The following is a 10880-nucleotide window of genomic DNA, read 5'->3' as shown; positions in this document are numbered from 1 at the left end:
CCGCCTGCAGCACCGCCACCCCTCGGAGACGGGAGCAAACGAAAGAAAGAAAAAAAAATTCGAAGCAATCACGCTTTGCTTCGGCCGTAGTCGGCAGGATTCGAACCTGCGCGGGGAGACCCCAATGGATTTCTAGTCCATCGCCTTAACCACTCGGCCACGACTACGCATGGGGAAAAACGCTTCCCCGCCATCCTAGGACTAAAAACCCGCGCTGCCGCCGGGCCGGGCCGCTCTGCCTCACCCGGCTACCGCGGGACGGACAGCAGGGCAGGGCCCGGACGCCGTCAGGAACGTTCAGGGAAACGTTACCTGATACAACTGTGAGGGTTATGGTTGGTATTTAGAGCATGTCTCCTCACAGGGTGGCGCGAAAGGCATAAAATAGGGTTATGCTTCTGTATTTGAAATACAGTTCATTATGCTGTGTATGGGTCTGTTTAGTGCAAAACCTAATGCTTTCTTACATCCCCCGGGAGAAGCCTGGTCTTTTGGCATCGATTAGAAACACCTGCTTGAGAGAATGGGCCTGGTCTGCTTAAAGCCGGGCAGGCTCCCAAGCTCATGTCCCTGCGGCGCCAGGGGCAGGGCCAGAGAGACTGGCAGCACCGGAGAGGCTGGCAGCACCGGGCCGGGGGCTGGTGGTCCCGGGGAGGCTGGCGGTCCCGGGGAGGCTGGCAGCACCGGAGAGACCGACAGCACTGTGCCGGCGGCGGCCCGGCTCCTGGCCGCCGCCTGCCGGGCCTGGCCGCTGTCAGCCGGGGCACCGAGGGCAGCGGCCAGGCCCGGTGCCGCCGCCTGCCTGGCCCTGAGGTGCCTGGCGCTTCGTCCGTGACAGAGAGACAGCTTAAGCAACTGCAATTTGGTTTTTTTCGCCATTTCATTTAGCGTTTTGGAGGAAGGCCCCACAAAACAGAGTCTCGCCTATCACTGTGTTAATAAATTCAGGCAAACGTAGGAGGTGTCAGTCACTGGCTTCCAAGGCATGCTCTGGCCTCCTCCGTCAAATGGAAGGTCGAGTGTCTCTAGGTGGGCACACCGCCAGCGTTGTCTATGCCGACGCTTCAATACAAACGATACAGCATTCGTCTGTGTATTATTATATTTGATTAGAAACCTGAGGAAGCAATTTAGAGGGAGAGAGAGAGGTCCTCTTAAGCAAAACAAAGCATCGCCGTCTCCTCAGGCCAGCTGAGACGAAGCTCAGTGCTTGCACCCCCACCATCGCCAAGACTTCAAAATTTGTCAGCCTGGGATGAAGTGGGGGCTGCAGTCCTTAACAGCTCCAAGCAAAGCCTCTCGGTTACAAGGTGTTTTACAATTCTCTTGGTATTCCAAGTAATGAGTTGCAAGCCCTGTTTGAATTCCCTCGTACTTAAGCTTTTATTTCATCATTCCATTTTCCTCCCCACACATCTCAGTGCTCTGCTAATACCCCAGCCCATATCATGGCAGTGCTGCAGGGGGAGACGTGTTGGGTAAAAGAATTTTGAGCCTTCCCTGGGTTGATGTGATGGAAGAAACTAAATAGTGTTGATGCTGCTCCAACTCTTTTAAGTGGTCCCTTGGTCAGGACTTGGTATCGTGTAGGTAAATTCAATCCAGAAGAAGTGGATTTTTGGGTGGAATTTTTACATTCATCTCTTGCAGCTGTGGAGAGTTTAAACTAATCATAATTCTCCCTGGTATGCTATCATCTCTGTAATTTGAAAAAGGATCAGAAGCCCACAGGCTTGGAAAATCTTGAAGAAACTCTTGTCCTGAAATACATCATCACATGTGGAAAAGACCACTTGCTGCATCATCTTAAAGGAGCTTAAGAATGCCGAAATCCAGTATCATTCTGGCATTCTCTCAAATGGCCTCAGAAATCTGAGTACATTCTCTTCTGACTGCAGAACAACTTCTTTCCTTTTACATCAATCCTGTGGCTGTCAGTGTGTCTGTTGCAAGGTGCCAAAAATGTATGGAGTGTCTATGGCATAATGGTGCCAAAGTCAGGGGTGCCTCAAGGCCTTCTCCCATGAACCTGCTGCAGCTTTGCTCAGTTGGAAAGCACTTGAAATAAATTAAAAAAACCCAAACCAAAAAAAAAAAAAAAAAAAAAAAAAAAAGAAAAGAAAAAAAGAAAGGCACAGACCTTTAAAAATCCTTAAACTGCAAAGATTGTTTTTGTGCAGATTGCTGCCTGCTGTTTAGATCCTTGTTGTTCAAAACTTCTGCAAGGCCTGATGCAATCAAAGAGACTTACTAGGTCAAATTGATTCCAGACCAGTCCCTGGAATCACGATGAGGTGAATCTGACATACTGGGCTTTCAGCTAAGCTGTGGCCAGGAGAAAGGAGTTGAGGTCATGCCCCAAATTTTGTCCTCTCTTAGGAAATGAGTGAATTTGCTTCTGCAAATCATGTCTCCTACTGACTGCTTGTGGGCTTATATTGGTGCAAACAGAAAGGTTACTGACCGCTGAGGGCTGGAAAAGTTCAGAATGGTCATTTTGTTTGATGATGATGCTTTTTTTTCCCCTTTTTTGATACTTTCTTAGTGTATCCTTAGGAAGAGAGGACAAAAGCTGAAAGTCTGTCCTGGGTGGAAGCTGTCATGTTCTCTAATTCTCAAGCTACTGCAAGCTTTCTCAGTAGTGCTGCTAAAACTGGATTTTGCCACCACAGTGATGAGGACAAAAAAAAACCAACTTCCTAGGGCAGGATGTTAATTTGCCTCTTCTGTTTTCTCTGGAAACCAGAGAGACTTAATTGAGGTTGAGCAGAACTTTCCTCAGCCCTCTTCTCTGAATGATGAACTCTCCAGGGCTTGGGTGATGATAGAGGTCAGCAGAGCCAGGGAATGCCAAAGCTGTCATTTCCTAGTGCTACCTGCTGCCAGCCGGAAGGAAATGATTGCAGGGAGGCACTCTTTTTTTTGATGTGGTGATGGCATGCTGCAGCCCTTTCTGCCTTCCCATGTCTTTTCCCAGAAACTGGATGGAAGTAGCACAGTGACTGCCTCTTACCAGGTGTTCTGCTGCCTCCAGCAAACATAGAACCAGTTCAACTCCATGCTCCTATTCACAGGATATTGCTCTAATCCTGTTGTTGGTCACACTCCAGTATAATATCATTCTGAGTGGCACCACACGTTTTCCAACAGCAGTACAGTGCACCAACATGAACAAATTCAGGCTGAATGTAGATTCTTGGCCATAATTTAACCACTAGCAAGAATTTCTGTGGATGAAATTATTCTGTATAAAGATACCAGATTGGGAGACAACTTCTTGAAAGACTGCTTGGCAGCAAAAATAGCAGTGTGCGCAAGACTCCTTATATAACGTTATTCATTTGTGATGCTGAGAGACAGCCTTGGATCAGAGGACAGTTTAAACTGGAAGCCAGTTCAGTCTTGGACTTCACTGCCAATCCTTCCATCAAAGGTGCCAACTCAGAGGGTGGATTTTCAGTTTGGTTTTCTGGCACAGTTGCCTCACCTATGAGGGACCAGACTGGCATCAGGACTGGAACATCTCTCAGTTACTTCCAGCCTTCCCTCGAATTAATCATTTCAGGATTAGGGTATGTGAGCACCCAACACCTGGTCCCTGGGCTACACAGTTCTCTTGAAAAAGAATATATTCCTGAGAAGAGCGAGTAAGTGTCCAGAGTGACTATCTGAGCCCTTGCTATCAGGAATAAACATACTTTTTGATATTTGTAGCCACACGTGCTCATTTTCAAACAGGTGTGATTTTGCGGTGCTTACCAAAGGAAGCGGAAGGTTTTCAGGACAGTATACAAAGCAAAAAAATACTTGTCTGGGGCCTTTAATGAACCTGGTGTAGTCCTGAAAACTGCTTATAACCATGACATTTTGAACTCCATGACGGCATAACAAACGTTGTACAGTCGTTTCTGGAAAAAAAAATATTAACTTCTAAGGCTGTGTATCAAGGAGGTCACACTTCCAAATCAATGATAATTATAGTACCTTCAAATAAAAATGGTGTTGCCAGGCACTGTATGGCTTTACTGCACCTGCATTCCCTGGCACCAAGGGTGTCTGTCCCTGTAAAGCAGGGCAGAGGGAGGCACACGGTGATAAAGCAGGTTAATGCAGAGGAAACATCTCATCGCAAGGAAAAAATGTTTCTATTTAAGATATAAAAATAATAATTAGTAGTAACCATAAAATAATTGTCTCGCCAGGTGGGATCTGAGCTGTGGAATGTGAGTAGTAAGAAGCAAGCGTCCAGCAGAGAGGACCAGGGACTATTGTGGAAAAATCCTTCCTACTTGCTGCCCATTGCACAGCTGTGGTGAGAGACAAACAACAGACAAGATCATCCCAGCTGAGGGATACAGGAACTGAAACCAAAGCAGCGATAGTGTTACATCACCCTTGCCAAGGCTGGAAAATATTTTTTAAGGATGATTCTCTTGTTGAGTTGTGAGCTGGGAATAACTAGCCCATAAGCCACGGGGTTGTGACATCAATATGCTTGTGAGGGGGAAGACTGCTGTTTGTGTGATTTCCACACTAGTATCCCGCTCCTTGGCAGGGCCAAGTCAGCTTTTTCTTCCTCAGGCCCCAGGATGCTGCATCCCAGAGGGAGCTGGAGGTGACAGCTGACAGGCTTGATGCTCTCTACACATCAGGTTCCAGAAACACTGCTTTGTTCTGCTGCATAGCATTTGCCTGGCTTCCTTTTCTCAGTACAAGAAACCTGTTCAGTGAAAATATGTTATGCAGAATCACACCTGTGCAACATGAATGCTATTTGCATGTGTGATTTCGTACAGGCTTTTACAGTTAAAATGACTTGGAAGAATGTCAAGAGGAGCAATATCTTTTTCAGCTGAAAGCTTCCTTATAAAACCTCTCTGTAGGAGCTCAATAAATGCTAAAAGGAGATCTTCGTGTCTGTAAGTCAGTAAAGAGGTTTTCATTTGAACTTGAAATAAACAGTTTTTTTCCAGTACAGTTAACAACGGTGCAGTTTTCAAAAGGGGAAATGATTAAGGCCAAAGTTAAAATTAAAGCTAGAACCCCACTGATTTCAGTGGGGTCAGGATTTCACATAGAAGGCGAAAATTCAGTCCATCTCATTGCGCGTATGTTCCTTGCTTGAGGACATGAACTGGTAGCTCTATTTCCAGCTCCAAGTTGCGTCCCCCAGCAGAGGGCATTGCAGGGTGACATTACTGTTTTCTAGGACAATTTGGCAGAAGGTAAACTGAACTTCAAGGGTTGTTTGGCCGGTCTAAAATTTATTTTAATGACCTCCACTGGGAGAGTAGATTATCAGTCATTTAAAACCAAAAGATGCTGCTAGAAAACTCTGTAGTTGGAAGATAAAAGGAATTTTTCCTTGCAGTCTTAAAAATCCCTAATGCCTGAAGAGAAAACGAATGCCAGAAAGCATTTGTTCTTCAGTGTCTCTATCACACAATTTATTTTCCTGTTTTAAATGACACTGTAGGCTGAATTGCAAAGGGTTCTTTCAGGCTGGGATCCTCTTGACATTCTGTAAAAAATAAAACGTTCCCTATAAAAATGAAATGCAGAATTAAAGTAAAAATGACGTGAGCAACAAGGAGAAGAGAGAAAACGCATCATTTTCAGCAGATGTGAATGACAAGCAAATTCAAAAAGTAGACATAAGAAAGGAGATTTTTAAAAAGGCAGGAGTGTGCTGTGTATCAAACCAAGAAGCTACACGCTGCCAGGTTTCTGTCTTTCCCACCATCTCTGCCCTGAGCCCGGCAGCCCCCCACATTACACATCAGGAGCACATCCAGGGGACAGACAGACAGGGATGTAGCTATCATGCAGGGCAGGTGAAGTGTCCTCTAACCCTGTCCCCTCATCCTGAACAGTCCTGTCCCATAACAGTAGTGCCAATCCACTTTCTGGAGGCAGTGGATTTACTGTATGTGTAAGTGATCAGATTGACTCCATTACACAGGCATCCCGTTAGGTCTCTGACTGCAGGCAGTGTTTAGTCCAGCTTATTGTGTGGCCACGCAGCAAACTGAGTGAGCACATGCCTTGGAAAAGTGAGGGACTGAGGGAAGAAAGGGGAACTGAGGTGTGTGGAGCAGCAGTACTTTCTCTTGTTTAACATCTGTTCTTTTGCAGGTCACACAAAGATTCAGCACGTTTGGAATTCAGTACTATCATTATAGTTTTACAGATGGGGAAACTGAGGCACACAGGAGGTTGTATTCTGCCTGGGCTCCTCAGGTAAAATCAGGACATAATTAGTAAGAGCACTCTCATCTCTCCTGTTGATGAAGTCTCAGCTTAGTACATTGTATGCTCACTGGGCCACACCATACTTATGTGCTGCAGTGAGAAACGCTTGCAAAGTTAAAAAAAGATGCAGGTGGGCAAGAGTTAAAAAGCAAATTTTCCCACCTTGGTTTTTGATAGCGTTCTCACTCAGGTTAGTTTACAGTGTTAAAACCAAAGGGACTTGAACAGAGCAAAGGTCCTGAATTTGAATTTCAGTGAACGATATTGAAGGAGTGGTTGGGGTATTTTATAAATACCTTAAAAACGCCTAATAGGCATTCTGCTCTGGAGGACTTGAAAGGACCGTAACCTTTCCTACAGTTTAACAACACATTTCTCCATAAAACTAACTTAAGAGAAATTCCCTGCATTCCCACACTGAACACTTAGCAGTCTTTTCAAACTTATGATATAGCAGTAAATATAGCTTATAACCATAAAATTAAGGTTATGTGGACTTGTAACTTTTTATTTTATGCTAGCTCTGTGGGCCACTAGCAAATTCTACAGAGGTTACTGTCCTGAAGTCTGCAACGAATTACAGAAGTAAGAGGAACAAAACGCAAAACAGAAAACAACCCTCACTCTTTAAACAGACACATTGGGTGTTTAAGGGGAGAAGAAGGGCAAACAAAGGGAAGGGGAATCCGCCGTGAAATTCACAACTTCTCGTGCTCTGCAATTTCAGTTTCTTTTAACATAGGTCTTTTGCTGTACAGGGAACTTGCTAGCTTACATGGCTGTCATTGCACTCATGGGGTGTTTAATGGCTACAGAACAACCCAAAAAAGGGTAATAGATGTCCTATATAATGAATAGCGTTTTCTTGGAATGCTACCAATGAGATTCTGGAAATCTGTGCCAGGTGAAGCTCAACCATTGTGCAAAATTTAGATGATTTTTACTGTAGAGTACTAAAAAAATCAGTTTCCATGTAGCTGCATCCTTGCAAATCGTATTATGGATTGTGAAGTTACAGAGCCCCTGGCTTTTACAGAAAATGTGCACTGCTTTTATTACGTGGTTTTACAGTGCCTAGAAAACCTTTGGCTTTCCAGTAATGTAACTGTGAACTAGAACATAATAGATAGTCTGCTCCTTTTTCAGTAGTGACTGTAGAGTCAAGGTGCCTCAGTTTTTGGGTTCCTGAACAGAAACTCTACACAGTCCTCTCTTTCAAGAAAACAGAATAGTAGAATTTTGTGGAAATCAGCCCTTTCTAGGGTACGTTTGTGATCTTCTCCCAGTAGTTCTGTTGTCTTGAAAACTTCGAAGGCCAAGAGCCACCTAATGAAGAGTCTTGTCTGTCACAAAAGCTCAGTTTACTGAAATCTCTCTCCATCTGACTTCTGCAGTGATTTCAAGCATTTGGACAGCATGGAAATTGGATGCATCTTTACTGACTCAGGCCCTTAACTAAAAGAAATACAGTCACAGCAGGAGGGGGCTAAGGAAGGGAGCAATTAATTTAGTTTTCCAATAGTATTGCAACAACATGGCCATCGTAATTTAAAAGCCTTTGGAACAGTCTTCTTCATTTCCTCCTATCCCACTCCCTCAACTTTTTGTCTTGGTCTGGCTTTTGTTCGCTTCACGCAGCCTGCCAGACCAGCCCGAGCCTGCCTGAACCCAACCGGTTGGTCCCTGACGTAATCCCGAATGGTGACCTGTGAGGCCGACCTCACGATTTGCTGGGCGGAAAAGGACCCACTTGGTTTTAAAGTGCTGGCTCTGTTTTGTGAGGAGCTGGCAAAGTATGTTTTTCTTTTTACTTTTATAGCTTGTTCCAAAGCCCATGGAGGATACACAGCTGGCTGGCAATACCACAGCTAATTCCACGGCTGCAGAGTCTTAAAAAGCCTCTGGTGATGATGCTCGAAAGCAATGCACAGGAGTAGTGCACACTATGTAATATGTATGCTGTCTACAGACCCGTGTGCTCTCCACAAATGCACAACATTTGCGAGGTGTTTCATTAATCTGTGATGGAAATAAAGCACACATTTCTATAGATAGCAAGTTCTAAGTGCTCCTGATCTATGTCAATTTTGATTTTACCCCACTGCTCTTTGCTGTTTGTGTCTAATGCCACCAAAAGTGAACGACACCTTCCAAACCTGTTTTCCATTTTGTAAATTGCTTGTGTCCAGGACAGACCAGGCTGGTTTTTTGAAACTATTTACATTAATATTGTGATTCCAAATGGATTCATATTTTCCTCTATTTGGTTGTTTATTGATGATAGTTCTGTTTTCTCTAGAACATACATATTTTTATGGGTCTTCCTTTTTCTTCTTGACTACTGTGGGTTTACCAGTAGTCTGAAAAAGTCTACAGAACAAAAATAACACAAATTTACTGAAATTTCATCTAAATCATGACCCAGAAAAGCTGCATGAAAAGAAATAAATAGTAATAACCCTTATGGAACTAATCTGATTTTCTCTCTTCTGATTAAGGGGAATTGCAAACATAATACAGGTCTCTTTAGTAGTAATCCCAATGATAATTCCATGAAACATGGAAACTAGACAGGTCTCCCAAACACTTGCTGGTAGCTAGGATGAGGTAGTATGTATTTTCCTGTTGTTGGGTAAAGTCACCCACCCAGTCTTTACATAATAGCTGCCTGTGAGCACTGACATTAATTATCTCACTGTGAGCATGACAGAGCTCATCACCTTCACTCAAATAAATGTCAGCATTTCTTAATAACATAAACAAATCAGGATGTCTGCAGTTGAAGGTCACACTCCAGCAAGATTTAGGTACCTAAAATTTAGATGGGTTTTAAGCACCTCAGGCAGGGAGCAGCATCAGAGCTGGAGTTTTGGGAGATTTTGCAAATGGTGCTTAGTTCTTCTAATTTCATATTTCCTCAGTTGCCTGCAGTTCTGCTGCCAGGCAGGCTCACAGCCATCTGAGTCCTAGCATCTAAACCAAGTGGGGATCTAGAACTAGGTCTCCAAATGGGAAAGATCTTCTAGGTGTTCTCAGAGCCCTCAGGGACAACATCAATAAATTCTGAAAAGGAAGACACAGAGCCTCCTTTCTTTCATAGGTTACGGCTGTATCTTCTTTTCTGACCCCCTACCCACAAAGCCTAGAGATTAATGCCCTTAACAAGGATGTGGAAAATCCAGGTTTGGTTCCATCACCTGCTCAAAAAAATCCAGAACTATTTTCCCACCAATTTTGGGAAAAGGATTTAGCCTCTCTCGTTTGGAGAGGTGTTCTCAGCTCCTCTTGTGGTTCAAAAAAGAAACCAAGACTCAGTGGCTACCATTTCATGCTTGTTACATTAATGGAACTCTCTTTGAGGTGTTTTTAGGGATGTACTTCTCCAACAGTGTTGGATTTTTTTTTCCACATTGCATAATTAATGGATAGGAAAACATCTTTGTAGGCCTTGGAGCACAGACTGGAACATGAGTCCCACTTTTTCCAGGTGAGTGTCCCAGCAGGATATGCAGCCATGCTTGCATGATTTTCACCTGGGAGCCTGGAGGGATGTCTTGTGGTTAGGGCAGGGAGCTTGAACCTTTCAGGCAGAGGAAAGAACTGCTGAAGTGCTCTATCCAGTAGGCTACTGCATAAAACACTGATGATAGGATCTCCGTACACCAGCTTTTTAAGGACCATAATGATCTGTTGCTAGTTTCTGAAAGAAGGGCTACAAGAATGACTCTAGAGCTCTTGATCTGAAGAAGGGTACTCTGCAGCATGAAGGAGCTTCAGCTGTTGGGTGAAAGGAGGCTGCTGGCACCCTGTTGCTGCCACATTTCATGTTAGCTAGCTCTAGATATATGTCCCCTTGGTGCTGGGGTTGTTGGGAACCCTTCCTGGGATTTCTGACTCAAACTGCACACATAGGAAGCCTAATTGTGGAGGGGCTGGTTTCTATTTCAGCACCTACAATTCAGGCACTGCAGCTTTTGGCATTCAGTCCTTGCTTCTTGCATTGGCAGAACCACAAAGTTGCCTGGATTAGTGTATCTTGTTTGCCCAAGACTAGAGTTCAGATATGCAGCTGTTCATGTCTGTATCAGTGGGCTGGCTTTAATGAATCTCTTTTGTTTCTGTCATTTATCTGGGGAATATATCTGAGAGAAGGTCCAGCTCCATAATGTTTTTATTTGTAGACAATCCAAGTTGTAACTACTGGCTACCTGCAAGGCATAACCACCTACTCATTCTGTGGGTACTGCTCAAGTCTACCCTGAAACAGGCATCTGTCATTTTCACCCAGGCTTCTGTGAGGCCTCTCTAGTTGGCCCTGGCACAGTGTGGGGTAGGAATCTAGACTGGAGTTGGCAAAAGGATAAATAAATGCAACGTAGTCCAAGACTGACAAAAAAGAATGGCATTGGATTGTTAACTTAATATTTTTAGCTACAGCTCCTCTGTGTGGATCACATGATGTGCAATGATCTTTCACCCGGTGCTTTGACAAATGCTGGGCAGAGCCACTGAAGCAGAAGGTAGTGAGCTGAACAGCTGTCTGGGAAAGAAAGTAACTTCCCTCAAGAGATACTAACTTCACAGAGGTAAAAAGTTCTGTGTTGGGCATCGACCAGGTTCAAGGGCCG

At 44.3% G+C, this 10880-nt stretch overlaps 1 non-coding gene across 1 annotated transcript; it reads right to left on the bottom strand.

Annotated features, from left to right (window-relative positions):
* Nucleotides 1-85: 85 nt before the first annotated feature.
* TRNAS-AGA (transfer RNA serine (anticodon AGA)) lies at nt 86-167 on the bottom strand. The gene has a single exon. It is a non-coding gene; the product is annotated as a tRNA-Ser (tRNA).
* Between the last annotated feature and the right edge of the window lie 10713 nt (nt 168-10880).

Source organism: Falco cherrug, chromosome 3 (genome assembly GCF_023634085.1).
Source record: "Falco cherrug isolate bFalChe1 chromosome 3, bFalChe1.pri, whole genome shotgun sequence".
NCBI lineage: Eukaryota > Metazoa > Chordata > Aves > Falconiformes > Falconidae > Falco > Falco cherrug.
The sequence above is the reverse complement of the archived record's forward strand: the minus strand, read 5'-3'. Positions and strand labels throughout refer to the sequence as shown.